Source organism: Pseudophryne corroboree (genome assembly GCF_028390025.1).
Source record: "Pseudophryne corroboree isolate aPseCor3 chromosome 7 unlocalized genomic scaffold, aPseCor3.hap2 SUPER_7_unloc_1, whole genome shotgun sequence".
Lineage (NCBI taxonomy): Eukaryota > Metazoa > Chordata > Amphibia > Anura > Myobatrachidae > Pseudophryne > Pseudophryne corroboree.
Window position 1 is genome coordinate 1,020,522 of NW_026967608.1, and position 27,375 is coordinate 1,047,896.

The 27,375-nt window shown below is 41.5% G+C and overlaps 2 long non-coding RNA genes, 20 other non-coding genes and 1 pseudogene across 22 annotated transcripts; 9 read left to right on the forward strand and 14 right to left on the reverse strand.

Annotated features, from left to right (window-relative positions):
• Positions 1 to 556: 556 nt before the first annotated feature.
• TRNAS-ACU (transfer RNA serine (anticodon ACU)) lies at positions 557 to 630 on the reverse strand. The gene has a single exon. It is a non-coding gene; the product is annotated as a tRNA-Ser (tRNA).
• A 2,261-nt stretch (positions 631 to 2,891) lies between these two features.
• On the reverse strand, positions 2,892 to 2,965 carry TRNAS-ACU (transfer RNA serine (anticodon ACU)). The gene has a single exon. It is a non-coding gene; the product is annotated as a tRNA-Ser (tRNA).
• Positions 2,966 to 5,185: 2,220 nt separating this feature from the next.
• On the reverse strand, positions 5,186 to 5,259 carry TRNAS-ACU (transfer RNA serine (anticodon ACU)). The gene has a single exon. It is a non-coding gene; the product is annotated as a tRNA-Ser (tRNA).
• A 2,221-nt stretch (positions 5,260 to 7,480) lies between these two features.
• Positions 7,481 to 7,554, reverse strand: TRNAS-ACU (transfer RNA serine (anticodon ACU)). Its single transcript has one exon. It is a non-coding gene; the product is annotated as a tRNA-Ser (tRNA).
• Positions 7,555 to 12,811: 5,257 nt separating this feature from the next.
• LOC134985853 (U1 spliceosomal RNA) lies at positions 12,812 to 12,975 on the reverse strand. The gene has a single exon (XR_010191996.1). It is a non-coding gene; the product is annotated as a U1 spliceosomal RNA (small nuclear RNA).
• A 670-nt stretch (positions 12,976 to 13,645) lies between these two features.
• On the reverse strand, positions 13,646 to 13,808 carry LOC134985806 (U1 spliceosomal RNA). The gene has a single exon (XR_010191958.1). It is a non-coding gene; the product is annotated as a U1 spliceosomal RNA (small nuclear RNA).
• Positions 13,809 to 13,960: 152 nt separating this feature from the next.
• Positions 13,961 to 14,124, reverse strand: LOC134985652 (U1 spliceosomal RNA). The gene has a single exon (XR_010191824.1). It is a non-coding gene; the product is annotated as a U1 spliceosomal RNA (small nuclear RNA).
• A 671-nt stretch (positions 14,125 to 14,795) lies between these two features.
• Positions 14,796 to 14,958, reverse strand: LOC134985737 (U1 spliceosomal RNA). The gene has a single exon (XR_010191898.1). It is a non-coding gene; the product is annotated as a U1 spliceosomal RNA (small nuclear RNA).
• Positions 14,959 to 15,110: 152 nt separating this feature from the next.
• Positions 15,111 to 15,274, reverse strand: LOC134985674 (U1 spliceosomal RNA). Its single transcript, XR_010191845.1, has one exon. It is a non-coding gene; the product is annotated as a U1 spliceosomal RNA (small nuclear RNA).
• A 671-nt stretch (positions 15,275 to 15,945) lies between these two features.
• LOC134985771 (U1 spliceosomal RNA) lies at positions 15,946 to 16,108 on the reverse strand. The gene has a single exon (XR_010191929.1). It is a non-coding gene; the product is annotated as a U1 spliceosomal RNA (small nuclear RNA).
• Positions 16,109 to 16,260: 152 nt separating this feature from the next.
• Positions 16,261 to 16,424, reverse strand: LOC134985865 (U1 spliceosomal RNA). Its single transcript, XR_010192007.1, has one exon. It is a non-coding gene; the product is annotated as a U1 spliceosomal RNA (small nuclear RNA).
• A 648-nt stretch (positions 16,425 to 17,072) lies between these two features.
• Positions 17,073 to 17,361, reverse strand: LOC134985634 (uncharacterized). The gene is made up of 3 exons (XR_010191808.1): positions 17,339 to 17,361; positions 17,192 to 17,255; positions 17,073 to 17,118 (listed from the first exon to the last, which is right to left on the reverse strand). It is a non-coding gene; the product is annotated as an uncharacterized LOC134985634 (long non-coding RNA).
• A 2,971-nt stretch (positions 17,362 to 20,332) lies between these two features.
• Positions 20,333 to 20,621, forward strand: LOC134985633 (uncharacterized). Its single transcript, XR_010191807.1, has 3 exons — positions 20,333 to 20,355; positions 20,439 to 20,502; positions 20,576 to 20,621. It is a non-coding gene; the product is annotated as an uncharacterized LOC134985633 (long non-coding RNA).
• A 1,025-nt stretch (positions 20,622 to 21,646) lies between these two features.
• LOC134985837 (U1 spliceosomal RNA) lies at positions 21,647 to 21,802 on the forward strand. Its single transcript, XR_010191983.1, has one exon. It is a non-coding gene; the product is annotated as a U1 spliceosomal RNA (small nuclear RNA).
• Positions 21,803 to 22,473: 671 nt separating this feature from the next.
• LOC134985656 (U1 spliceosomal RNA) lies at positions 22,474 to 22,637 on the forward strand. The gene has a single exon (XR_010191827.1). It is a non-coding gene; the product is annotated as a U1 spliceosomal RNA (small nuclear RNA).
• A 152-nt stretch (positions 22,638 to 22,789) lies between these two features.
• On the forward strand, positions 22,790 to 22,952 carry LOC134985794 (U1 spliceosomal RNA). Its single transcript, XR_010191947.1, has one exon. It is a non-coding gene; the product is annotated as a U1 spliceosomal RNA (small nuclear RNA).
• A 673-nt stretch (positions 22,953 to 23,625) lies between these two features.
• Positions 23,626 to 23,789, forward strand: LOC134985703 (U1 spliceosomal RNA). The gene has a single exon (XR_010191871.1). It is a non-coding gene; the product is annotated as a U1 spliceosomal RNA (small nuclear RNA).
• Positions 23,790 to 23,941: 152 nt separating this feature from the next.
• On the forward strand, positions 23,942 to 24,104 carry LOC134985811 (U1 spliceosomal RNA). Its single transcript, XR_010191962.1, has one exon. It is a non-coding gene; the product is annotated as a U1 spliceosomal RNA (small nuclear RNA).
• Positions 24,105 to 24,775: 671 nt separating this feature from the next.
• On the forward strand, positions 24,776 to 24,939 carry LOC134985696 (U1 spliceosomal RNA). The gene has a single exon (XR_010191865.1). It is a non-coding gene; the product is annotated as a U1 spliceosomal RNA (small nuclear RNA).
• A 152-nt stretch (positions 24,940 to 25,091) lies between these two features.
• LOC134985774 (U1 spliceosomal RNA) lies at positions 25,092 to 25,254 on the forward strand. The gene has a single exon (XR_010191932.1). It is a non-coding gene; the product is annotated as a U1 spliceosomal RNA (small nuclear RNA).
• A 670-nt stretch (positions 25,255 to 25,924) lies between these two features.
• On the forward strand, positions 25,925 to 26,055 carry LOC134985842 (U1 spliceosomal RNA; annotated as a pseudogene).
• Positions 26,056 to 26,754: 699 nt separating this feature from the next.
• On the reverse strand, positions 26,755 to 26,917 carry LOC134985765 (U1 spliceosomal RNA). Its single transcript, XR_010191923.1, has one exon. It is a non-coding gene; the product is annotated as a U1 spliceosomal RNA (small nuclear RNA).
• A 152-nt stretch (positions 26,918 to 27,069) lies between these two features.
• Positions 27,070 to 27,233, reverse strand: LOC134985683 (U1 spliceosomal RNA). The gene has a single exon (XR_010191853.1). It is a non-coding gene; the product is annotated as a U1 spliceosomal RNA (small nuclear RNA).
• Positions 27,234 to 27,375: the final 142 nt, after the last annotated feature.

Consider the following 27,375-nt stretch of genomic DNA (forward strand, 5'->3'; position numbering starts at 1 on the left):
CAACGATTTTGTGAGAAACATCTTCACCCTTAAATAAAGATTTTCCTAATTCCTTACCTGTGTGCTAATTAGATATCACCTTGTTTTCACATTAAACAGACTTCCACATGAGAAAGCAGCAAGGATGCAGTGGCGTTAATGTTTCCTGGTGTCAACCTGTATTATTTCAGTAGAAATTGAAATGAGGATGCATCTTGCTGCCTTTCCAATGAAGCAAGTTTAATTTAGTAATAGGTGAAAAACCATCCCTACAAAGGTGTTAATCAGAGACTTGGCTTTGTGGACACTTTTCAGAGAACAAATTTGTTAGCATAAAAATAAAGCCAGAAAATGAAGAGCTGTTTAATCACTCAATTGGATTTTTTTTGCCAGCATATTTCTTTTTCTCTGCAACCCACTGCTAAATTGTGCTTCCTATCTGTTTTTATAAAATCACTGAATCAAATCTAACTCTGATTACATCAGAGAAGGCCAGGTACCCTACACCATAACGGGGGATTTGAAATTTTGACTTGTCTACTTAAAGATCACCAAAATCTGATAACAAGGTCAATTACGTCCCTGGGTGGGATTGAACCACCAACCTTTCGGTTAGTAGCCAGACACACTAACCGATTGCGCCACAGAGACACTTTGTAAAAAGTACATACTGACAAAGGCTAATAAGCATACATCTGGAACGTTTCCTAGAAAAACTTTAAAAAGTCAATAATCTGGAGAGTTTTTGTAAGATGTTTCTTCCATCAACCAACGAAGAAACACATTGGTACTTTCCCATGATGAGTGAGTGCTTCAGGATCTCTTGCACTTACATGTGCAGCAGAGTACTGCAATGGAAGCATGCTGGGCCCATAACCCAGAGGTAGGCAGATTAAAACTATCCTCTGCTATATGCATTTTTTTTGTTAAAGTAATCCAAAACTGGGATTGATATTTTTGCTCTTTTATTTTTCATTAAAGTACAATAACTTTTACCATTTTAATTTGTTTTAATAGTATATTGAAAGTATTGTTTTCTTTTAAAAATCCACTTAATTTTCTTTACCCTATTATTAAAATGGTAATTGACAAAAACAAACTACATTGTCACCAGAAGAGCAATACAAAATGTACAAGTGATATATTAAAATCATCTTTCCTGCTTGAATTTCAATGATGCATTGGGGCAACGATTTTGTGAGAAACATTTTCACCCTTAAATAAAGATTTTCTTAATTCCTTACCTGTGTGCTAATTAGATATCACCTTGTTTTCACATTAAACAGACTTCCACATGAGAAAGCAGCAAGGATGCAGTGGCGTTAATGTTTCCTGGTGTCAACCTGTATTATTTCAGTAGACATTGAAATGAGGATGCATCTTGCTGCCTTTCCAATGAAGCAAGTTTAATTTAGTAATAGGTGAAAAACCATCCTTACAAAGGTGTTAATCAGAGACTTGGCTTTGTGGACACTTTTCAGAGAACAAATTTGTTAGCATAAAAATAAAGCCAGAAAATGAAGAGCTGTTTAATCACTCAATTGGATTTTTTTTGCCAGCATATTTCTTTTTCTCTGCAACCCACTGCTAAATTGTGCTTCCTAGCTGTTTTTATAAAATCACTGAATCAAATCTAACTCTGATTACATCAGAGAAGGCCAGGTACCCTACACCATAAGAGAGGGTTTGAAATTTTGACTTGTCTACTTCAAGATCACCAAAATCTGATAACAAGGTCAATTACGTCCCTGGGTGGGATTGAACCACCAACCTTTTGGTTAATAGCCATACACACTAACTGATCGCGCCACAGAGACACTTTGCAAAAGTACATACTGGCAAAGGCTAATAAGCATTCATCTAAAACGTTTCCTAGAAAAACTTTAAAAAGTCAATAATCTGGAGAGTTTTTGTAAGATGTTTCTTCCATCAACCAACGAAGAAACACATTGGTACTTTCCCATGATGAGTGAGTGCTTCAGGATCTCTTGCACTTACATGTGCAGCAGAGTACAGCAATGGAAGCATGCTGGGCCCATAACCCAGCGGTAGGCAGATTGAAACTATCCTCTGCTATATGCATTTTTTTTTTGTTAATTAAAGTAATCCAAAACTGAGATTGATATTTTGGCTCTTTTATTTTCACTTAAAGTACAATAACTTTTACCATTTTAATTTGTTTTAATAGTATATTGACAGTATTGTTTTCTTTCAAAAATCCACTTAATTTTCTTAACCCTATTATTAAAATGGTAATTGACAAAAACAAACTACATTGTCACCAGAAGAGCAATACAAAATGTACAAGTGATATATTAAAATCATCTTTCCAGCTTGAATTTCAATGATGCATTGGGGCAACGATTTTGTGAGAAACATCTTCACCCTTAAATAAAGATTTTCTTAATTCCTTACCTGTGTGCTAATTAGATATCACCTTGTTTTCACATTAAACAGACTTCCACATGAGAAAGCAGCAAGGATGCTGTGGCGTTAATGTTTCCTGGTGTCAACCTGTATTATTTCAGTAGACATTGAAATGAGGATGCATCTTGCTGCCTTTCCAATGAAGCGTTTAATTTAGTAATAGGTGAAAAACCATCCCTACAAAGGTGTTAATCAGAGACTTGGCTTTGTGGACACTTTTCAGAGAACAAATTTGTTAGCATAAAAATAAAGCCAGAAAATGAAGAGCTGTTTAATCACTCAATTGGATTTTTTTTGCCAGCATATTTCTTTTTCTCTGAAACCCACTGCTAAATTGTGCTTCCTAGCTGTTTTTATAAAATCACTGAATCAAATCTAACTCTGATTACATCAGAAAAGGCCAGGTACCCTACACCATAACAGGGGGTTTGAAATTTTGACTTGTCTACTTAAAGATCACCAAAATCTGATAACAAGGTCAATTACGTCCCTGGGTGGGATTGAACCACCAACCTTTTGGTTAGTAGCCGGACACACTAACCGATTGCGCCACAGAGACACTTCACAAAAAGTACATACTGACAAAGCATACATCTAGAACGTTTCCTAGAAAAACTTTAAAAAGTCAATAATCTGGAGAGTTTTTGTAAAATGTTTCTTCCATCAACCAACGAAGAAACACATTGGTACTTTCCCATGATGAGTGAGTGCTTCAGGATCTCTTGCACTTACATGTGCAGCAGAGTACTGCAATGGAAGCATACAGGGCCCATAACCCAGCGGTAGGCAGATTGAAACTATCCTCTGCTATATGCATTTTTTTTGTTAATTAAAGTAATCCAAAACTGGGATTGATATTTTGGCTCTTTTATTTTCACTTAAAGTACAATAACTTTTACCATTTTAATTTGTTTTAATAGTATATTGACAGTATTGTTTTCTTTCAAAAATCCACTTAATTTTCTTAACCCTATTATTAAAATGGTAATTGACAAAAACAAACTACATTGTCACCAGAAGAGCAATACAAAATGTACAAGTGATATATTAAAATCATCTTTCCAGCTTGAATTTCAATGATGCATTGGGGCAACGATTTTGTGAGAAACATCTTCACCCTTAAATAAAAATTTTCTTAATTCCTTACCTGTGTGCTAATTAGATATCACCTTGTTTTCACATTAAACAGACTTCCACATGAGAAAGCAGCAAGGATGCAGTGGCGTTAATGTTTCCTGGTGTCAACCTGTATTATTTCAGTAGACATTGAAATGAGGATGCATCTTGCTGCCTTTCCAATGAAGCGTTTAATTTAGTAATAGGTGAAAAACCATCCCTACAAAGGTGTTAATCAGAGACTTGGCTTTGTGGACACTTTTCAGAGAACAAATTTGTTAGCATAAAAATAAAGCCAGAAAATGAAGAGCTGTTTAATCACTCAATTGGATTTTTTTTGCCAGCATATTTCTTTTTCTCTGCAACCCACTGCTAAATTGTGCTTCCTAGCTGTTTTTATTAAATCACTGAATCAAATCTAACTCTGATTACATCAGAAAAGGCCAGGTACCCTACACCATAACAGGGGGTTTGAAATTTTGACTTGTCTACTTAAAGATCACCAAAATCTGATAACAAGGTCAATTACGTCCCTGGGTGGGATTGAACCACCAACCTTTTGGTTAGTAGCCGTGCACACTAACCGATTGCGCCACAGTGACACTTCACAAAAAGTACATACTGACAAAGGCTAATAAGCATACATCTAGAACGTTTCCTAGAAAAACTTTAAAAAGTCAATAATCTGGAGAGTTTTTGTAAAATGTTTCTTCCATCAACCAACGAAGAAACACATTGGTACTTTCCCATGATGAGTGAGTGCTTCAGGATCTCTTGCACTTACATGTGCAGCAGAGTACTGCAATGGAAGCATACAGGGCCCATAACCCAGCGGTAGGCAGATTGAAACTATCCTTTGCTATATGCATTTTTTTGTTAATTTAAGTAATCAAAACTGGGATTGATATTTTTGCTCTTTTATTTTTACTTGAAGTACAATAATTTTTACCATTTTAATTTGTTTAAATCCACTTAATTTTCTTTACCCTATTATTAAAAGGGTAATTGACAAAAACAAACTACATTGTCACCAGAAGAGCAATACAAAATGTAAACGTGATATATTAAAATCATCTTTCCAGCTTGAATTTCAATGATGCATTGGGGCAACGATTTTGTGAGAAACATCTTCACCCTTAAATAAAGATTTTCTTAATTCCTTACCTGTGTGCTAATTAGATATCACCTTGTTTTCACATTAAACAGACTTCCACATGAGAAAGCAGCAAGGATGCAGTGGCGTTAATGTTTCCTGGTGTCAACCTGTATTATTTCAGTAGAAATTGAAATGAGGATGCATCTTGCTGCCTTTCCAATGAAGCAAGTTTAATTTAGTAATAGGTGAAAAACCATCCCTACAAAGGTGTTAATCAGAGACTTGGCTTTGTGGACACTTTTCAGAGAACAAATTTGTTAGCATAAAAATAAAGCCAGAAAATGAAGAGCTGTTTAATCACTCAATTGGATTTTTTTTGCCAGCATATTTCTTTTTCTCTGCAACCCACTGCTAAATTGTGCTTCCTAGCTGTTTTTATAAAATCACTGAATCAAATCTAACTCTGATTACATCAGAAAAGGCCAGGTACCCTACACCATAACAGGGGGTTTGAAATTTTGACTTGTCTACTTAAAGATCACCAAAATCTGATAACAAGGTCAATTACGTCCCTGGGTGGGATTGAACCACCAACCTTTTGGTTAGTAGCCGGACACACTAACCGATTGCGCCACAGAGACACTTCACAAAAAGTACATACTGACAAAGCATACATCTAGAACGTTTCCTAGAAAAACTTTAAAAAGTCAATAATCTGGAGAGTTTTTGTAAAATGTTTCTTCCATCAACCAACGAAGAAACACATTGGTACTTTCCCATGATGAGTGAGTGCTTCAGGATCTCTTGCACTTACATGTGCAGCAGAGTACTGCAATGGAAGCATACAGGGCCCATAACCCAGCGGTAGGCAGATTGAAACTATCCTCTGCTATATGCATTTTTTTTTGTTAATTAAAGTAATCCAAAACTGGGATTGATATTTTGGCTCTTTTATTTTCACTTAAAGTACAATAACTTTTACCATTTTAATTTGTTTTAATAGTATATTGACAGTATTGTTTTCTTTCAAAAATCCACTTAATTTTCTTAACCCTATTATTAAAATGGTAATTGACAAAAACAAACTACATTGTCACCAGAAGAGCAATACAAAATGTACAAGTGATATATTAAAATCATCTTTCCAGCTTGAATTTCAATGATGCATTGGGGCAACGATTTTGTGAGAAACATCTTCACCCTTAAATAAAGATTTTCTTAATTCCTTACCTGTGTGCTAATTAGATATCACCTTGTTTTCACATTAAACAGACTTCCACATGAGAAAGCAGCAAGGATGCAGTGGCGTTAATGTTTCCTGGTGTCAACCTGTATTATTTCAGTAGACATTGAAATGAGGATGCATCTTGCTGCCTTTCCAATGAAGCGTTTAATTTAGTAATAGGTGAAAAACCATCCCTACAAAGGTGTTAATCAGAGACTTGGCTTTGTGGACACTTTTCAGAGAACAAATTTGTTAGCATAAAAATAAAGCCAGAAAATGAAGAGCTGTTTAATCACTCAATTGGATTTTTTTTGCCAGCATATTTCTTTTTCTCTGCAACCCACTGCTAAATTGTGCTTCCTAGCTGTTTTTATTAAATCACTGAATCAAATCTAACTCTGATTACATCAGAAAAGGCCAGGTACCCTACACCATAACAGGGGGTTTGAAATTTTGACTTGTCTACTTAAAGATCACCAAAATCTGATAACAAGGTCAATTACGTCCCTGGGTGGGATTGAACCACCAACCTTTTGGTTAGTAGCCGTGCACACTAACCGATTGCGCCACAGAGACACTTCACAAAAAGTACATACTGACAAAGGCTAATAAGCATACATCTAGAACGTTTCCTAGAAAAACTTTAAAAAGTCAATAATCTGGAGAGTTTTTGTAAAATGTTTCTTCCATCAACCAACGAAGAAACACATTGGTACTTTCCCATGATGAGTGAGTGCTTCAGGATCTCTTGCACTTACATGTGCAGCAGAGTACTGCAATGGAAGCATACAGGGCCCATAACCCAGCGGTAGGCAGATTGAAACTTTCCTTTGCTATATGCATTTTTTTTGTTAATTTAAGTAATCAAAACTGGGATTGATATTTTTGCTCTTTTATTTTTACTTGAAGTACAATAATTTTTACCATTTTAATTTGTTTAAATCCACTTAATTTTCTTTACCCTATTATTAAAAGGGTAATTGACAAAAACAAACTACATTGTCACCAGAAGAGCAATACAAAATGTAAACGTGATATATTAAAATCATCTTTCCAGCTTGAATTTCAATGATGCATTGGGGCAACGATTTTGTGAGAAACATCTTCACCCTTAAATAAAGATTTTCTTAATTCCTTACCTGTGTGCTAATTAGATATCACCTTGTTTTCACATTAAACAGACTTCCACATGAGAAAGCAGCAAGGATGCAGTGGCGTTAATGTTTCCTGGTGTCAACCTGTATTATTTCAGTAGAAATTGAAATGAGGATGCATCTTGCTGCCTTTCCAATGAAGCAAGTTTAATTTAGTAATAGGTGAAAAACCATCCCTACAAAGGTGTTAATCAGAGACTTGGCTTTGTGGACACTTTTCAGAGAACAAATTTGTTAGCATAAAAATAAAGCCAGAAAATGAAGAGCTGTTTAATCACTCAATTGGATTTTTCTGCCAGCATATTTCTTTTTCTCTGCAAACCACTGCTAAATTGTGCTTCCTATCTGTTTTTATAAAATCACTGAATCAAATCTAACTCTGATTACATCAGAGAAGGACAGGTACCCTACACCATAACAGGGGGTTTGAAATTTTGACTTGTCTACTTAAAGATCACCAAAATCTGATAACAAGGTCAATTACGTCCCTGGGTGGGATTGAACCACCAACCTTTTGGTTAGTAGCCAGACACACTAACCGATTGCGCCACAGAGACACTTTGTAAAAAGTACATACTGACAAAGGCTAATAAGCATACATCTAGAACGTTTCCTAGAAAAACTTTAAAAAGTCAATAATCTGGAGAGTTTTTGTAAGATGTTTCTTCCATCAACCAACGAAGAAACACATTGGTACTTTCCCATGATGAGTGAGTGCTTCAGGATCTCTTGCACTTACATGTGCAGCAGAGTACTGCAATGGAAGCATGCTGGGCCCATAACCCAGAGGTAGGCAGATTGAAACTATCCTTTGCTATATGCATTTTTTTGGTTAATTTAAGTAATCAAAACTGGGATTGATGTTTTTGCTCTTTTATTTTTACTTAAAGTACAATAACTTTTACCATTTTAATTTGTTTTAATAGTATATTGACAGTATTGTTTTCTTTCAAAAATCCACTTAATTTTCTTTACCCTATTATTAAAATGGTAATTGACAAAAACAAACTACATTGTCACCAGAAGAGCAATACAAAATGTACAAGTGATATATTAAAATCATCTTTCCAGCTTGAATTTCAATGATGCATTGGGGCAACGATTTTGTGAGAAACATCTTCACCCTTAAATAAAGATTTTCTTAATTCCTTACCTGTGTGCTAATTAGATATCACCTTGTTTTCACATTAAACAGACTTCCACATGAGAAAGCAGCAAGGATACAGTGGTGTTAATGTTTCCTGGTGTCAACCTGTATTATTTCAGTAGACATTGAAATGAGGATGCATCTTGCTGCCTTTCCAATGAAGCAAGTTTAATTTAGTAATAGGTGAAAAACCATCCCTACAAAGGTGTTAATCAGAGACTTGGCTTTGTGGACACTTTTCAGAGAACAAATTTGTTAGCATAAAAATAAAGCCAGAAAATGAAGAGCTGTTTAATCACTCAATTGGATTTTTTTTGCCAGCATATTTCTTTTTCTCTGCAACCCACTGCTAAATTGTGCTTCCTAGCTGTTTTTATAAAATCACTGAATCAAATCTAACTCTGATTACATCAGAGAAGGCCAGGTACCCTACACCATAACAGGGGGTTTGAAATTTTGACTTGTCTACTTAAAGATCACCAAAATCTGATAACAAGGTCAATTACGTCCCTGGTTGGGATTGAACCACCAACCTTTTGGTTAGTAGCCGGACACACTAACCGATTGCGCCACAGAGACACTTTGCACAAAGTACATACTGACAAAGTCTAATAAGCATATATCTAGAACGTTTCCTAGAAAAACTTTAAAAAGTCAATAATCTGGAGAGTTTTTGTAAGATGTTTCTTCCATTAACCAATGAAGAAACACATTGGTACTTTCCCATGATGAGTGAGTGCTTCAGGATCTCTTGCACTTACATGTGCAGCAGAGTACTGCAATGGAAGCATGCTGGGCCCATTACCCAGAGGTAGGCAGATTGAAACTATCCTCTGCTATATGCATTTTTTTTGTTAATTAAAGTAATCCAAAACTGGGATTGATATGTTAGCTCTTTTATGTTTACTTAAAGTACAATAACTTTTACCATTTTAATTTGTTTTAATAGTATATTGACAGTATTGTTTTCTTTCAAAAATCCACTTAATTTTTTTTACCCTATTATTAAAATGGTAATTGACAAAAACAAACTACATTGTCACCAGAAGAGCAATACAAAATGTACAAGTGATATATTAAAATCATCTTTCCAGCTTGAATTTCAATGATGCATTGGGGCAACGATTTTGTGAGAAACATCTTCACCCTTAAATAAAGATTTTCTTAATTCCTTACCTGTGTGCTAATTAGATATCACCTTGTTTTCACATTAAACAGACTTCCACATGAGAAAGCAGCAAGGATACAGTGGTGTTAATGTTTCCTGGTGTCAACCTGTATTATTTCAGTAGACATTGAAATGAGGATGCATCTTGCTGCCTTTCCAATGAAGCAAGTTTAATTTAGTAATAGGTGAAAAACCATCCCTACAAAGGTGTTAATCAGGACTTGGCTTTATGGACACTTTTCAGAGAACAAATTTGTTAGCATAAAAATAAAGCCAGAAAATGAAGAGCTGTTTAATCACTCAATTGGATTTTTTTTGCCAGCATATTTCTTTTTCTCTGCAACCCACTGCTAAATTGTGCTTCCTAGCTGTTTTTATAAAATCACTGAATCAAATCTAACTCTGATTACATCAGAGAAGGCCAGGTACCCTACACCATAACAGGGGGTTTGAAATTTTTACTTGTCTACTTAAAGATCACCAAAATCTGATAACAAGGTCAATTACATCCCTGGATGGGATTGAACCACCAACCTTTTGGTTAATAGCCATACACACTAACCGATTGCACCACAGAGACACTTTGCAAAAATGCATACTGACAAAGGCTAATAAGCATTCATCTAGAACGTTTCCTAGAAAAACTTTAAAAAGTCAATAATCTGGAGAGTTTTTGTAAGATGTTTCTTAGATCAACCAACGAAGAAACACATTGGTACTTTCCCATGATGAGTGAGTGCTTCAGGATCTCTTGCACTTACATGTGCAGCAGAGTACTGCAATGGAAGCATGCTGGGCTTATAACCCAGAGGTAGGCATTTTGAAACTATCCTCTGCTATATGCATTTTTTTTAATTAAAGTAATCCAAAACTGGGATTGATATTTTAGCTCTTTTATTTTTACTTAAAGTACAATAACTTTTACCATCTTAATTTGTTTTAATAGTATATTGACAGTATTGTTTTCTTTCAAAAATCCACTTAATTTTCTTTACCCTATTATTAAAATGGTAATTGACAAAAACAAACTACATTGTCACCAGAAGAGCAATACAAAATGTACAAGTGATATATTAAAATCATCTTTCCAGCTTGAATTTCAATGATGCATTGGGGCAACGATTTTGTGAGAAACATTTTCACCCTTAAATAAAGATTTTCTTAATTCCTTACCTGTGTGCTAATTAGATATCACCTTGTTTTCACATTAAACAGACTTCCACATGAGAAAGCAGCAAGGATGCAGTGGCGTTAATGTTTCCTGGTGTCAACCTGTATTATTTCAGTAGACATTGAAATGAGGATGCATCTTGCTGCCTTTCCAATGAAGCAAGTTTAATTTAGTAATAGGTGAAAAACCATCCTTACAAAGGTGTTAATCAGAGACTTGGCTTTGTGGACACTTTTCAGAGAACAAATTTGTTAGCATAAAAATAAAGCCAGAAAATTAAGAGCTGTTTAATCACTCAATTTGATTTTTTTTGCCAGCATATTTCTTTTTCTCTGCAACCCACTGCTAAATTGTGCTTCCTAGCTGTTTTTATAAAATCACTGAATCAAATCTAACTCTGATTACATCAGAGAAGGCCAGGTACCCTACACCATAACAGAGGGTTTGAAATTTTGACTTGTCTACTTAAAGATCACCAAAATCTGATAACAAGGTCAATTACGTCCCTGGGTGGGATTGAACCACCAACCTTTTAGCTAATTGCCGTGCACACTAACTGATTGCGCCACAGAGACACTTTGCAAAAGTCCATCCTGACAAAGGCTAATAAGCATTCATCTAAAACGTTTCCTAGAAAAACTTTAAAAAGTCAATAATCTGGAGAGTTTTTGTAAGATGTTTCTTCCAACAACCAACGAAGAAACACATTGGTACTTTCCCATGATGAGTGAGTGCTTCAGGATCTCTTGCACTTACATGTGCAGCAGAGTACTGCAATGGAAGCATGCTGGGCCCATAACCCAGAGGTAGGCAGATTGAAACTATCCTCTGCTATATGCATTTTTTTTTTATTAAAGTAATCCAAAACTGGGATTGATATTTTAGCTCTTTTATTTTTACTTAAAGTACAATAACTTTTACCATCTTAATTTGTTTTAATAGTATATTGACAGTATTGTTTTCTTTCAAAAATCCACTTAATTTTCTTTACCCTATTATTAAAATGGTAATTGACAAAAACAAACTACATTGTCACCAGAAGAGCAATACAAAATGTACAAGTGATATATTAAAATCATCTTTCCAGCTTGAATTTCAATGATGCATTGGGGCAACAATTTTGTGAGAAACATCTTCACCATTAAATAAAGATTTTCTTAATTCCTTACCTGTGTGCCACTTAGATATCACCTTGTTTTCACATTAAACAGACTTCCACATGAGAAAGCAGCAAGGATGCATTGGCGTTAATGTTTCCTGGTGTCAACTCGTATTATTTCAGTAGACATTGAAATGAGGATGCATCTTGCTGCCTTTCCAATGAAGCAAGTTTAATTTAGTAATAGGTGAAAAACCATCCCTACAAAGGTGTTCATCAGAGACTTGGCTTTGTGGACACTTTTCAGAGAACACATTTGTTAGCATTAAAATAAAGCCAGAAAATGAAGAGCTGTTCAATCACTCAATTGGATTTTTCTGCCAGCATATTTTTTTTTCTCTGCAACCCACTGCTAAATTGTGCTTCCTAGCTGTTTTTTATAAAATCACTTAATCAAAACGAACTCTGGTTACATCAGAGAAGGCCAGGTACCCTACATCATAAGAGGGGGATTGAAATTTTGACTTGTCTACTTAAAGATCACCAAAACCTGATCACAAGGTCAATTACATCCCTGGGTGGGATTGAACCATCAACCTTTTGGTTAGTAACCGAACACACTAACTGATTGCGCAACAGAGACACTTTGCAAAAGTGCATACTGACAAAGGCTAATAAGCATTCATCTAGAACGTTTCCTAGAAAAACTTTAGAAAGTCAATAATCTGGAGAGTTTTTGTAAGATGTTTCTTAGATCAACCAACAAAGAAACACATTGGTACTTTCCCATGATGAGTGAGTGCTTCAGGATCTCTTGCACTTACATGTGCAGCAGAGTACTGCAATGGAAGCATGCTGGGCCCATAACCCAGAGGTAGGCAGATTGAAACTATCCTCTGCTATATGCATTTTTTTTGTTAATTAAAGTAATCCAAAACTGGGATTGATATTTTAGCTCTTTTATTTTTACTTAAAGTACAATAACTTTTACCATTTTAATTTGTTTTAATAGTATATTGACAGTATTGTTTTCTTTCAAAAATCAACTTAATAGTATCTCACCTGGCAGGTAAGTAGGAGTTGGGCTAGAGCTGGGGAGGGTCGCTGCTCGGGCACCCCCCTGTCAAGTGAAGGAGATCCAACTGAGGCAGCACAAGGGAACTCTCGAAAGAAGAACAAGGCTAGAGGTAGATCTGAGACAAAGAAATCTGACTTTTACCAGAGCTGACCAGAGGAAAGCACAAACACAGTCCCCCACTACCACAAATAATGCAGTCGAGTTTCCCACATTTGGGGAAATCACAGGGGTCAGCATACCCAGAATGCAATGAATGAACCTCACCCTGGGAGAACAATCTTCATGACCATGGTATCTCCTATGCAAAATAAGTATGATTTGGGATAGGGCTGGGGAGGGCCGCTGCTCAGGCACATATCTGTCAAGTAAAGGAGATTCAACTGAGGCAGCACAAGGGAACTCTCATCTGGGGACAACAACTGCAGGGAGAACACATATTTTCAGATGAACATGGGAGGGCAGAAGGCTGCCTAATACTGAAGCACCCCCAAACAACAAACCAAATGCAACAACTAGGCAAGCATTCCTGGGGGAAGGCCTGCAGCAGATGGATTTGCATATGGTGATGTCATCAAAGCAGTGGGTCAAAGTTGGCTTCAACCCTCGTCTGCATATGAAAAGAGAAAAGGGGCGTGCAGGGCATGGCAGCCTTTTGCGGCGCTTGGAAGACCCCTAGTTCGCATTAAACACCTCCACCCTCCTTCGGTGTGGGGCTCATGTTGGCTATGCCCCAGCCCCTGAAGCATTCAAGCTGATTTCTTGCAGCGGCTGGGCACTGTAACAGCTCCAGAGCTGATCTGTAAGGCAAGTAAAAGGGTGTGGGCCCTGCAGCACTACCTGTAGTTCGCATTGTGCGTTGGAAGGCACAAATTAAGCAGACGGGAGAAGTCAGGATAGTGCGCAAGGGCATAGAAGGGAGTGGCTCAAGAAAAGTGAAGTGGAAACAGACAGCAAACTAGGCTGGAGAGAGACCTGAGACAAAGAGATCTGAATTATACGAGAGCCGACCAGGGGAAACACAAATTATGCAGTCAAGTGTCCAACATTTGGGGAAACCGCAGGAGCAGCACACCCAGAGTGCAATGGGTGAGCCTTGCCCTGGGAGAAGCACCTTCATGATCATAGTATCTCACCTGGCAGGTAAGTAGGAGTTGGGCTAGAGCTGGGGAGGGTCGCTGCTCGGGCACCCCCCTGTCAAGTGAAGGAGATCCAACTGAGGCAGCACAAGGGAACTCTCGAAAGAAGAACAAGGCTAGAGGAAGATCTGAGACAAAGAAATCTGACTTTTACCAGAGCTGACCAGAGGAAAGCACAAACACAGTCCCCCACTACCACAAATAATGCAGTCAAGTTTCCCACATTTGGGGAAATCACAGGGGTCAGCATACCCAGAATGCAATGACTGAACCTCACCCTGGGAGAACAATCTTCATGACCATGGTATCTCCTATGCAAAATAAGTATGATTTGGGATAGGGCTGGGGAGGGCCGCTGCTCAGGCACATCTCTGTCAAGTAAAGGAGATTCAACTGAGGCAGCACAAGGGAACTCTCAGCTGGGGACAACAACTCCAGGGAGAACACATATTTTCAGATGAACATGGGAGGGCAGAAGGTTGCCTAATACTGAAGCACCCCCAAACAACAAACCAAATGCAACAACTTGTGCAAGCATTCCTGGGGGAAGGCCTGCAGCAGATGGATTTGCATATGGTGATGTCATCCAAGCAGTGGGTCAATGATGGCTTCAACCCTCGTCTGCATATGAAAAGAGAAAAGGGGCGTGCAGGGCATGGCAGCCTTTTGCGGCGCTTGGAAGACCCCTAGTTCGCATTAAACACCTCCACCCTCCTTCGGTGTGGGGCTCATGTTGGCTATGCCCCAGCCCCTGAAGCATTCAAGCTGATTTCTTGCAGCAGCTGGGCACTGTAACAGCTCCAGAGCTGATCTGTAAGGCAAGTAAAAGGGTGTGGGCCCTGCAGCACTACCTGTAGTTCGCATTGTGCGTTGGAAGGCACAAATTAAGCAGACGGGAGAAGTCAGGATAGTGCGCAAGGGCACAGAAGGGAGTGGCTCAAGAAAAGAGAAGTGGAAACAGACAGCAAACTAGGCTGGAGAGAGACCTGAGACAAAGAGATCTGAATTATACGAGAGCCGACCAGGGGAAACACAAATTATGCAGTCAAGTTTCCCACATTTGGGGAAATCGCAGGAGCAGCACACCCAGAGCGCAATGGGTGAGCCTTGCCCTGGGAGAAGCACCTTCATGATCATAGTATCTCACCTGGCAGGTAAGTAAGATTTGGGATAGAGCTGGGGAGGGTCGCTGCTCGGGCACCCCCCTGTCAAGTGAAGGAGATAAAACCGAGGCAGCACAAGGAAACTCTCGAAAGAAGAACAAGGCTAGAGGAAGATCTGAGACAAATAAATCTGACTTTTACCAGAGCTGACCAGAGGAAAGAACAAACACAGTCCCCCACTACCACAAATAATGCAGTCGAGTTTCCCACATTTGGGGAAATCATAGGAGTCAGCATACCCAGAATGCAATGAATTAACCTCACCCTGGGAGAACAATCTTCATGACCATGGTATCTCCTATGCAAAATAAGTATGATTTGGGATAGGGCTGGGGAGGGCCGCTGCTGAGGCACATCTCTGTCAAGTAAAGGAGATTCAACTGAGGCAGCACAAGGGAACTCTCATCTGGGGACAACAACTGCAGGGAGAACACATATTTTCAGATGAACATGGTAGGGCAGAAGGCTGCCTAATACTGAAGCACCCCCAAACAACAAACCAAATGCAACAACTAGTGCAAGCATTCCTGGGGGAAGGCCTGCAGCAGATGGATTTGCATATGGTGATGTCATCCAAGCAGTGGGTCAAAGTTGGCTTCAACCCTCGTCTGCATATGAAAAGAGAAAAGGGGCGTGCAGGGCATGGCGGCCTTTTGCGGCGCTTGGATGACCCCTAGTTCGCATTAAACACCTCCACCCTCCTTCGATGTGGGGCTCATGTTGGCTATGCCCCAGCCCCTGAAGCATTCAAGCTGATTTCTTGCAGCAGTTGGGCACTGTAACAGCTCCAGAGCTGCTCTGTAAGGCAAGTAAAAGGGCGTGGGCCCTGCAGCACTACCTGTAGTTTGCATTGTGCGTTGGAAGGCACAAAGTAAGCAGACGGGAGAAGTCAGGATAGTGCGCAAGGGCATAGAAGGGAGCGGCTCAAGAAAAGAGAAGTGGAAACAGACAGCAAACTAGGCTGGAGAGAGACCTGAGACAAAGAGATCTGAATTATACGAGAGCCGACCAGGGGAAACACAAATTATGCAGTCAAGTTTCCCACATTTGGGGAAATCACAGGAGCAGCACACCCAGAGTGCAATGGGTGAGCCTTGCCCTGGGAGAAGCACCTTCATGATCATAGTATCTCACCTGGCAGGTAGGTAGGAGTTGGGCTAGAGCTGGGGAGGGTCGCTGCACGGGCACCCCCCTGTCAAGTGAAGGAGATCCAACTGAGGCAGCACAAGGGAACTCTCGAAAGAAGAACAAGGCTAGAGGAAGATCTGAGACAAAGAAATCTGACTTTTACCAGAGCTGACCAGAGGAAAGCACAAACACAGTCCCCCACTACCACAAATAATGCAGTCGAGTTTCCCACATTTGGGGAAATCACAGGGATCAGCATACCCAGAATGCAATGAATGAACCTCACCCTGGGAGAACAATCTTCATGACCATGGTATCTCCTATGCAAAATAAGTATGATTTGGGATAGGGCTGGGGAGGGCCGCTGCTCAGGCACATCTCTGTCAAGAATTTATAAAGTCTATACATATATATAACCAAATGTCAATATATATATGTCAATATAGTCTTGGAAGGTCCTGCACTCTCATCAAAAGTAATAACGACGGCGGGTGCTCCTAATGACCTGAGAGGCCACCAATATACCACAACAACCACCTAGGTGGAAGGTGCACTCACGCCCAGAAATTAGTCTCTGAAGTCACTTGTAAATTCAGTATATTTTTTATTCGGGTTCACTGTTGATGCCGTATTTCATCGACGTTTCGGTCCTTATGTGGACCTTTATCAAGATTGGCACTTAAATCACCTATACAATCAGAAACAGTTACAATTAATATGTATAAGAACCCAGATTTACTCAACACCAACACCACCAGTGCCTCCCAGGCCCTGAAGACTGTCACAAAAACCAGAAAACGTATTAAAAAGCTGTTTTTTTATATATGTAAAAAAGATACTTGGAAGTAATCCACGTGTGATGAAAGAGACACCTCCACCGTTAGGACTATCTGTTTAGATAGGCAAGTGATTACCTGGACGACATGCCAGATCACTCAGATGCGTGGAATGGCCTTTAGAGTTGGCAACATGCCTGAGCACATAATGAAGTTAAAAGGCTATAACGTAGGAAGGTTGCAAGGCGTAGTCACCTATTAGATAAATAACAGAGTAACTACACCATAAGAAAATACACTAACAACGTCATTTAGGAAAAGATCATACCTAGTTACATGTAGAAATAGCTCATGGCAGCTTGTGGGCTCTGTGCATATGTAAGACACTCAGTCTATAAGGAGGCACAACAGGGAAAAAAATAATCACCAACCGTAATCATGTGTCAGAAGGGAGCTGCAGGAGAACCATACTCACTGCTCAAGTGTCCAGAGCCAAATGGAAGCTGCATAAAGTTCAGCCTCAGCTGAGCACTATTTAAGGATCAACCACAGGAAGTGCCAATTAGGAAGATTAAGTCTCTCATTAACTTATCACCTCTCAGATAACTCACTCAGACCAACTGGGTAAAACGTTACAGGGTTCACAGGACATGCGGTGGCTATCGCTAACGCACGGCTACTTAAATGAGTGGATTTTAACGATTTAGAAGGGCAACTGCCGGAGACGCGTCTTTTGCGTTCCACCGACCGGAACTCCATGCGTTCCACTCCGCGGAAGAGGCGCTGGCCGGAAGTCTCTGCGTTCCACTCGCGGAGAGAACCGTAATGAGGCTTATCCACTGGCTAATGTTTAAAGGAGGTGTACAACCTAGAGGGGGGCGTTCACAGAAAATGAACACTCCCCCGGGTGGAATCTTCAATGTACAGGTCCACTCATAGCTTACAGGGACTCGGAGGTATACCGAAGGTCACCTCACGTATAATCCTGGATTAACCTATGTGTAGCCTGTCAGTCACCACAGAAAAAGAGTGCAAATGTAAATAATAATCCATAATGTGAAATGTCAAAAATGTCAAAAAAGACAGATAGGAGGGCACCAAATCAAATGACCACAACTCACCCTATGCATACAAACTAACGTATATCTGATCAACAAAGGCATATTGAATACTGATATGAGTATAATATCTTTATAGTAATACATTGATATAATGTAGTAAAAGATTTTAAATAATAAAAGGGAATAATGGGTGGTGTGGTCATTGAAATTGGTGAGCCCTCGTGACTAGTATAGGACCTGGGAAGGCTCCGGGAATCAACAGAAAAATATATATAAAAAACATAAGCAAGGACGTGTAAATAACTGTCCTTACTTTCTTAATCTCTATACATAAAAAGAACATACATAAATGAAAAAAATATAGAGCATAGAACATATAAAACACAAATCGAGACCCAGCCTGTATATGCTGATTGCATCACAGTGCCCTATGTCCCTGAAACGTACAAGGTGTGTTCCAAGATATCCAATCAACGATGGCAAAATGAAATTCTAAAGAAAGATATTAAGGGGGTTGGCCTCATTGAGGCCCCTTGGTGACACTGTATTGAGTTTGTGTATCCAAAAGCTTTCCTTCTGTTTAAGTAACAAGGTGCGATCGCCTCCACTAACAGGTGGCGGCACCCAGTCAATCAGCTGACACTTCAGGGCAGATACTTGATGTCTAACTGACAAAAAGTGCCGTGCTACCGGTTTGTCAGAAAAGCCCACATTGAGGGCAGTGTGTATGGATGACCGATGGTTTGCCATCCTGTCGCGAAAGGGACGCGCAGTTAATCCGACATAACATAACCCACATGGGCACTTTAGAAGGTAGACGACATGATCCAGTCGACAGTGGAGATGATATCTGATGAAGATTTTTTTCCCTGTGTGTGGGTGATACAAAAAAGGACCAGTGATCATAGATCTGCACGGGGGTGCACAACGTGCAGATCTATGATCACTGGTCCTTTTTTGTATCACCCACACACAGGGAAAAAAATCTTCATCAGATATCATCTCCACTGTCGACTGGATCATGTCGTCTACCTTCTAAAGTGCCCATGTGGGTTATGTTATGTCGGATTAACTGCGCGTCCCTTTCGCGACAGGATGGCAAACCATCGGTCATCCATACACACTGCCCTCAATGTGGGCTTTTCTGACAAACCGGTAGCACGGCACTTTTTGTCAGTTAGACATCAAGTATCTGCCCTGAAGTGTCAGCTGATTGACTGGGTGCCGCCACCTGTTAGTGGAGGCGATCGCACCTTGTTACTTAAACAGAAGGAAAGCTTTTGGATACACAAACTCAATACAGTGTCACCAAGGGGCCTCAATGAGGCCAACCCCCTTAATATCTTTCTTTAGAATTTCATTTTGCCATCGTTGATTGGATATCTTGGAACACACCTTGTACGTTTCAGGGACATAGGGCACTGTGATGCAATCAGCATATACAGGCTGGGTCTCGATTTGTGTTTTATATGTTCTATGCTCTATATTTTTTTCATTTATGTATGTTCTTTTTATGTATAGAGATTAAGAAAGTAAGGACAGTTATTTACACGTCCTTGCTTATGTTTTTTATATATATTTTTCTGTTGATTCCCGGAGCCTTCCCAGGTCCTATACTAGTCACGAGGGCTCACCAATTTCAATGACCACACCACCCATTATTCCCTTTTATTATTTAAAATCTTTTACTACATTATATCAATGTATTACTATAAAGATATTATACTCATATCAGTATTCAATATGCCTTTGTTGATCAGATATACGTTAGTTTGTATGCATAGGGTGAGTTGTGGTCATTTGATTTGGTGCCCTCCTATCTGTCTTTTTTGACATTTTTGACATTTCACATTATGGATTATTATTTACATTTGCACTCTTTTTCTGTGGTGACTGACAGGCTACACATAGGTTAATCCAGGATTATACGTGAGGTGACCTTCGGTATACCTCCGAGTCCCTGTAAGCTATGAGTGGACCTGTACATTGAAGATTCCACCCGGGGGAGTGTTCATTTTCTGTGAACGCCCCCCTCTAGGTTGTACACCTCCTTTAAACATTAGCCAGTGGATAAGCCTCATTACGGTTCTCTCCGCGAGTGGAACGCAGAGACTTCCGGCCAGCGCCACTTCCGCGGAGTGGAACGCATGGAGTTCCGGTCGGTGGAACGCAAAAGACGCGTCTCCGGCAGTTGCCCTTCTAAATCGTTAAAATCCACTCATTTAAGTAGCCGTGCGTTAGCGATAGCCACCGCATGTCCTGTGAACCCTGTAACGTTTTACCCAGTTGGTCTGAGTGAGTTATCTGAGAGGTGATAAGTTAATGAGAGACTTAATCTTCCTAATTGGCACTTCCTGTGGTTGATCCTTAAATAGTGCTCAGCTGAGGCTGAACTTTATGCAGCTTCCATTTGGCTCTGGACACTTGAGCAGTGAGTATGGTTCTCCTGCAGCTCCCTTCTGACACATGATTACGGTTGGTGATTATTTTTTTCCCTGTTGTGCCTCCTTATAGACTGAGTGTCTTACATATGCACAGAGCCCACAAGCTGCCATGAGCTATTTCTACATGTAACTAGGTATGATCTTTTCCTAAATGACGTTGTTAGTGTATTTTCTTATGGTGTAGTTACTCTGTTATTTATCTAATAGGTGACTACGCCTTGCAACCTTCCTACGTTATAGCCTTTTAACTTCATTATGTGCTCAGGCATGTTGCCAACTCTAAAGGCCATTCCACGCATCTGAGTGATCTGGCATGTCGTCCAGGTAATCACTTGCCTATCTAAACAGATAGTCCTAACGGTGGAGGTGTCTCTTTCATCACACGTGGATTACTTCCAAGTATCTTTTTTACATATATAAAAAAACAGCTTTTTAATACGTTTTCTGGTTTTTGTGACAGTCTTCAGGGCCTGGGAGGCACTGGTGGTGTTGGTGTTGAGTAAATCTGGGTTCTTATACATATTAATTGTAACTGTTTCTGATTGTATAGGTGATTTAAGTGCCAATCTTGATAAAGGTCCACATAAGGACCGAAACGTCGATGAAATACGGCATCAACAGTGAACCCGAATAAAAAATATACTGAATTTACAAGTGACTTCAGAGACTAATTTCTGGGCGTGAGTGCACCTTCCACCTAGGTGGTTGTTGTGGTATATGTCAATATATATATATAGAACCCAGCGCTCCTATCAAAACGTATCTATTTCACCAATTTGTTGCTTATTTAATCTTTATACATCTATTAATTTTCACCATATATTATAAAATGCTGCTCCCATAGGTAGTACTGTTCTACCAATAATAAACCAAATTTTAAAGATAATCACACTTGTTATCAAGGGAGCGCAAAAAATAAAATATACAAGCTCTTTATTTTTAAAAAATATATATAGACAGAAGAAACCCACATTCAATAAAATACAATGGAGTCAACATATATAGGCACCACTATCCATATCTAAATGTAATCAGTATCTATTTCATATTGCCCTTGATGACAACGGAATGTCTATTAAAGTGTCCAAAAAAACCTCCTGGATACAGCTGTTGTAATTTAATCGTTACTTTCCAATTGTAATTGATACATTAAATTCCTTCTTGTGGATGAACAGCAACAGTTGTAACCAACGCCTCTTATTTACTGCAGTTAAAGTTCATATGTAACTCACGTGAGTAATGAAAGAAAACAGGGGGAGAGCGCTGTGATGGTTGATGAAACACAGCGGTATGCTCATGATCATGAAGGTGCTTCTCCCAGGGCAAGGCTCATCCATTGCACTCTGGGTGTGCTGCTCCTGCGATTTCCCCAAATGTGGGAAAGTTGACTGCATAATTTGTGTTTCCCCTGGTTGGCTCTCGTATAATTCAGATCTCTTTGTCTCAGGTCTCTCTCCAGCCTAGTTTGCTGTCTGTTTCCACTTCTCTTTTCTTGAGCCGCTCCCTTCTATGCCCTTGCGCACTATCTTGACTTCTCCCGTCTGCTTACTTTGTGCCTTCCAACGCACAATGCGAACTACAGGTAGTGCTGCAGGGCCCACACCCTTTTACTTGCCTTACAGAGCAGCTCTGGAGCTATTACAGTGCCCAGCTGCTGCAAGTAATCAGCTTGAATGCTTCAGGGGCTGGGGCATAGCCAGCATGAGCCCCACACCGAAGGAGGGTGGAGGTGTTTAATGCGAACTAGGGGTCATCCAAGCGCCGCAAAAGGCCGCCATGCCCTGCACGCCCCTTTTCTCTTTTCATATGCAGACGAGGGTTGAAGCCAACTTTGACCCACTGCTTGGATGACATCACCATATGCAAATCCATCTGCTGCAGGCCTTCCCCCAGGAATGCTTGTACTAGTTGTTGCATTTGTTTTGTTGTTTGGGGGTGCTTCAGTATTAGGCAGCCTTCTGCCCTCCCATGTTCATCTGAAAATATGTGTTCTCCCTGGAGTTGTTGTCCCCAGATGAGAGTTCCCTTGTGCTGCCTCAGTTGAATCTCCTTTACTTGACAGAGATGTGCCTGAGCAGCGGCCCTCCCCAGCCCTATCCCAAATCATTCTTATTTTGCATAGGAGATACCATGGTCATGAAGATTGTTCTCCCAGGGTGAGGTTCATACATTGCATTCTGGGTATGCTGACCCCTGTGATTTCCCCAAATGTGGGAAACTCGACTGCATTATTTGTGGTAGTGGGGGACTGTGTTTGTGCTTTCCTCTGGTCAGCTCTGGTAAAAGACAGATTTCTTTGTCTCAGATCTTCCTCTAGCCTTGTTCTTCTTTAGAGAGTTCTCTTGTGCTGCCTCAGTTGGATCTTCTTCACTTGACAGGGGGGTGCCCGAGCAGCGACCCTCCCCAGCTCTAGCCCAACTCCTACTTACCTGCCAGGTGAGATACTATGATCATGAAGGTGCTTCTCCCAGGGCAAGGCTCACCCATTGCACTCTGGGTGTGCTGCTCATGTGATTTCCCCAAATGTGGGAAACTTGACTGCATAATTTGTGTTTCCCTTGGTCGGCTCTCGTATAATTCAGATCTCTTTGTCTCAGGTCTCTCTCCAGCCTAGTTTGCTGTCTGTTTCCACTTCTCTTTTCTTGAGCCGCTCCCATCTATGCCCTTGCGCACTATCCTGACTTCTCCCGTCTGCTTACTTTGTGCCTTCCAATGCACAATGCAAACTACAGGTAGTGCTGCAGGGCCCACGCCCTTTTACTTGCCTTACAGAGTAACTCTGGAGCTGTTACAGTGCCCAGCTTCTGCAAGAAATCAGCTTGAATGCTTCAGGGGCTGGGGCATAGCCAACATGAGCCCCACACACCGAAGGAGGGTGGAGGTGTTTAATGCGAACTAGGGGTCATCCAAGTGCCGCAAAAGGCTGCCATGCCCTGCACGCCCCTTTTCTCTTTTCATATGCAGACGAGGGTTGAGGCCAACTTTGACCCACTACTTGGATGACATCACCATATGCAAATCCATCTGCTGCAGGCCTTCCCCCAGGAATGCTTGCACAAGTTGTTGCATTTGGTTTGTTGTTTGGGGGTGCTTCAGTATTAGGCAACCTTCTGCCCTCCCATGTTCATCTGAAAATATGTGTTCTCCCTGGAGTTGTTGTCCCCAGATGAGAGTTCCCTTGTGCTGCCTCAGTTGAATCTCCTTTACTTGTCAGAGATGTGCCTGAGCAGCGGCCCTCCCCAGCCCTATCCCAAATCATACTTATTTTGCATAGGAGATACCATGGTCATGAAGATTGTTCTCCCAGGGTGAGGTTCATTCATTGCATTCTGGGTATGCTGACCCGTATGATTTCCCCAAATGTGGGAAACTCGACTGCATTATTTGTGGTAGTTGGGGACTGTGTTTGTTCTTTCCTCTGGTCAGCTCTGGTAAAAGTCAGATTTATTTGTCTCAGATCTTCCTCTAGCCTTGTTCTTCTTTCGAGAGTTTCCTTGTGCTGCCTCAGTTGGATCTCCTACACTTGACAGGGGGGTGCCCGAGCAGCGACCCTCCCCAGCTCTAGCCCAACTCCTACTTACCTGCCAGGTGAGATACTATGATCATGAAGGTGCTTCTCCCAGGGCAAGGCTCACCCATTGCACTCTGGGTGTGCTGCTCCTGTGACTTCCCCAAATGTGAGAAACTTGACTGCATAATTTGTGTTTCCCCTGGTCGGCTCTCGTATAATTCAGATCTCTTTGTCTCAGGTCTCTCTCCAGCCTAGTTTGCTGTCTGTTTCCACTTCTCTTTTCTTGAGCCGCTCCCTTCTATGCCCTTGCGCACTATCCTGACTTCTCCCGTCTGCTTAATTTGTGCCTTCCAACGCACAATGCGAACTACAGGTAGTGCTGCAGGGCCCACACCCTTTTACTTGCCTTACAGAGCAGCTCTGGAGCTGTTACAGTGCCCAGCTGCTGCAAGAAATCAGCTTGAATGCTTCAGGGGCTGGGGCATAGCCAACATGAGCCCCACACCGAAGGAGGGTGGAGGTGTTTAATGTGAACTAGGGGTCATCCAAGCGCCGCAAAAGGCCGCCATGCCCTGCACGCCCCTTTTCTCTTTTCATATGCAGACGAGGGTTGAAGCCAACTTTGACTCACTGCTTGGATGACATCACCATATGCAAATCCATCTGCTGCAGGCCTTTCCCCAGGAATGCTTGCACTAGTTGTTGCATTTGGTTTGTTGTTTGGGGGTGCTTCAGTATTAGGCAGCCTTCTGCCCTCCCATGTTCATCTGAAAATATGTGTTCTCCCTGGAGTTGTTGTCCCCAGATGAGAGTTCCCTTGTGCTGCCTCAGTTGAATCTCCTTTACTTGACAGAGATGTGCCTGAGCAGCGGCCCTCCCCAGCCCTATCCCAAATCATACTTATTTTGCATAGGAGATACCATGGTCATGAAGATTGATCTCCCAGGGTGAGGTTCATTCATTGCATTCTGGGTATGCTGACCCCTATAATTTCCCCAAATGTGGGAAAGTCGACTGCATTATTTGTGGTAGTGGAGGACTGTGTTTGTGCTTTCCTCTGGTCAGCTCTGGTAAAAGTCAGATTTCTTTGTCTTAGATCTTCCTCTAGCCTTGTTCTTCTTTCGAGAGTTCCCTTGTGCTGCCTCAGTTGGATCTCCTTCACTTGACAGGGGGGTGCCCGAGCAGCGACCCTCCCCAGCTCTAGACCAACTCCTACTTACCTGCCAGGTGAGATACTATGATCAGGAAGGTGCTTCTCCCAGGGCAAGGCTCACCCATTGCACTCTGGGTGTGCTGCTCCTGTGATTTCCCAAAATGTGGGACACTTGACTGCATAATTTGTGTTTCCTCTGGTCGGCTCTCGTATAATTCAGATCTCTTTGTATCAGGTCTCTCTCCAGCCTAGTTTGCTGTCTGTTTCCACTTCTCTTTTCTTGAGCCGTTCCCTTCTATGCCCTTGCGCATTATCCTGACTTCTCCCGTCTGCTTACTTTGTGCCTTCCAACGCACAATGCGAACTACAGGTAGTGCTGCAGGGCCCACACCCTTTTACTTGCCTTAAAGAGCAGCTCTGGAGCTGTTACAGTGCCCAGCTGCTGCAAGAAATCAGCTTAAATGCTTCAGGGGCTGGGGCGTGGCCAACATGAGCCCTACACCGAAGGAGGGTGGGGGTGTTTAATGCGAACTAGGGGTCATCCAAGCGCCGCAAAAGGCCGCCATGCCCTGCATAACCCTTTTCTCTTTTCATATGCAGATGAGGGTTCCAGCCAACTTTGGCCCACTGCTTGGATGACATCACTGTATGCAAATCCGTCTTCTGCAGACCTTCCCCCAGGAATGCTTGTACTAGTTGTTGCATTTGGTTTGTTGTTTGGGGTGCTTCAGTATTAGGCAGCCTTCTGCCCTCCCATGTTCATCTGAAAATATGTGTTCTCCCTGCAGTTGTTGTCCCCAGATGAGAGTTCCCTTGTGCTGCCTCAGTTGAATCTCCTTTACTTGACAGAGATGTGCCTGAGCAGCAGCCCTCCCCAGCCCTATCCCAAATCATACTTATTTTTCATAGGAGATACCATGGTCATGAAGATTGATCTCCCAGGGTGAGGATCATTCATTGCATTCTGGGTATGCTGACCCATATGATTTCCCCAAATGTGGGAAACTCAACTGCATTATTGACCATGGTATCTCCTATGCAAAATAAGTATGATTTGGGATAGGGCTGGGGAGGGCCGCTGCTCAGGCATATCTCTGTCAAGTAAAGGAGATTCAACTGAGGCAGCACAAGGGAACTCTCATCTGGGGACAACAACTGCAGGGAGAACACATATTTTCAGATGAACATGGGAGGGCAGAAGGCTGCCCAATACTGAAGCACCTTCAAACAACAAACCAAATGCAACAACTAGTGCAAGCATTCCTGGGGGAAGGCCTGCAGCAGATGGATTTGCATATGGTGATGTCATCCAAGCAGTGGGTCAAAGTTGGCTTCAACCCTCGTCTGCATATGAAAAGAGAAAAGGGGTGTGCAGGGCATGGCGGCCTTTTGCGGTGCTTGGATGACCCCTAGTTCGCATTAAACACCTCCACCCTCCTTCGGTGTGGGGCTCATGTTGGCTATGCCCCAGCCCCTTAAGCATTCAAGCTGATTTCTTGCAGCAACTGGAAACTGTAACAGCTCCAGAGCTGCTCTGTAAGGCAAGTAAAAGGGTGTGGGCCCTGCAGCACTACCTGTAGTTCGCATTGTGCGTTGGAAGGCACAAAGTAAGCAGACGGGAGAAGTCAGGATAGTGCGCAAGGGCATAGAAGGGAGCAGCTCAAGAAAAGAGAAGTGGAAACAGACAGCAAACTAGGCTGGAGAGAGACCTGAGACAAAGAGATCTGAATTATACGAGAGCCGACCAGGGGAAACACAAAATATGCAGTCAAGTGTCCCACATTTGGGGAAATCGCAGGAGCAGCACACCCAGAGTGCAATGGGTGAGCCTTGCCCTGGGAGAAGCACCTTCATGATCATAGTATCTCACCTGGCAGGTAAGTAGGAGTTGGGCTAGAGCTGGGGAGGGTCGCTGCTCAAGCACCCCCCTGTCAAGTGAAGGAGATCCAACTGAGGCAGCACAAGGGAACTCTCGAAAGAAGAACAAGGCTAGAGGAAGATCTGAGACAAAGAAATCTGACTTTTACCAGAGCTGACCAGAGGAAAACACAAACACAGTCCCCCACTACCACAAATAATGCAGTCGAGTTTCCCACATTTGGGGAAATCACAGGGGTCAGCATACCCAGAATGCAATGAATGAACCTCACCCTGGGAGAACAATCTTCATGACCATGGTATCTCCTATGAAAAATAAGTATGATTGGGATAGGGCTGGGGAGGGCCGCTGCTCAGGCACATCTCTGTCAAGTAAAGGAGATTCAACAGAGGCAGCACAAGGGAACTCTCATCTGGGGACAACAACTGCAGGGAGAACACATATTTTCAAATGAACATGGGAGG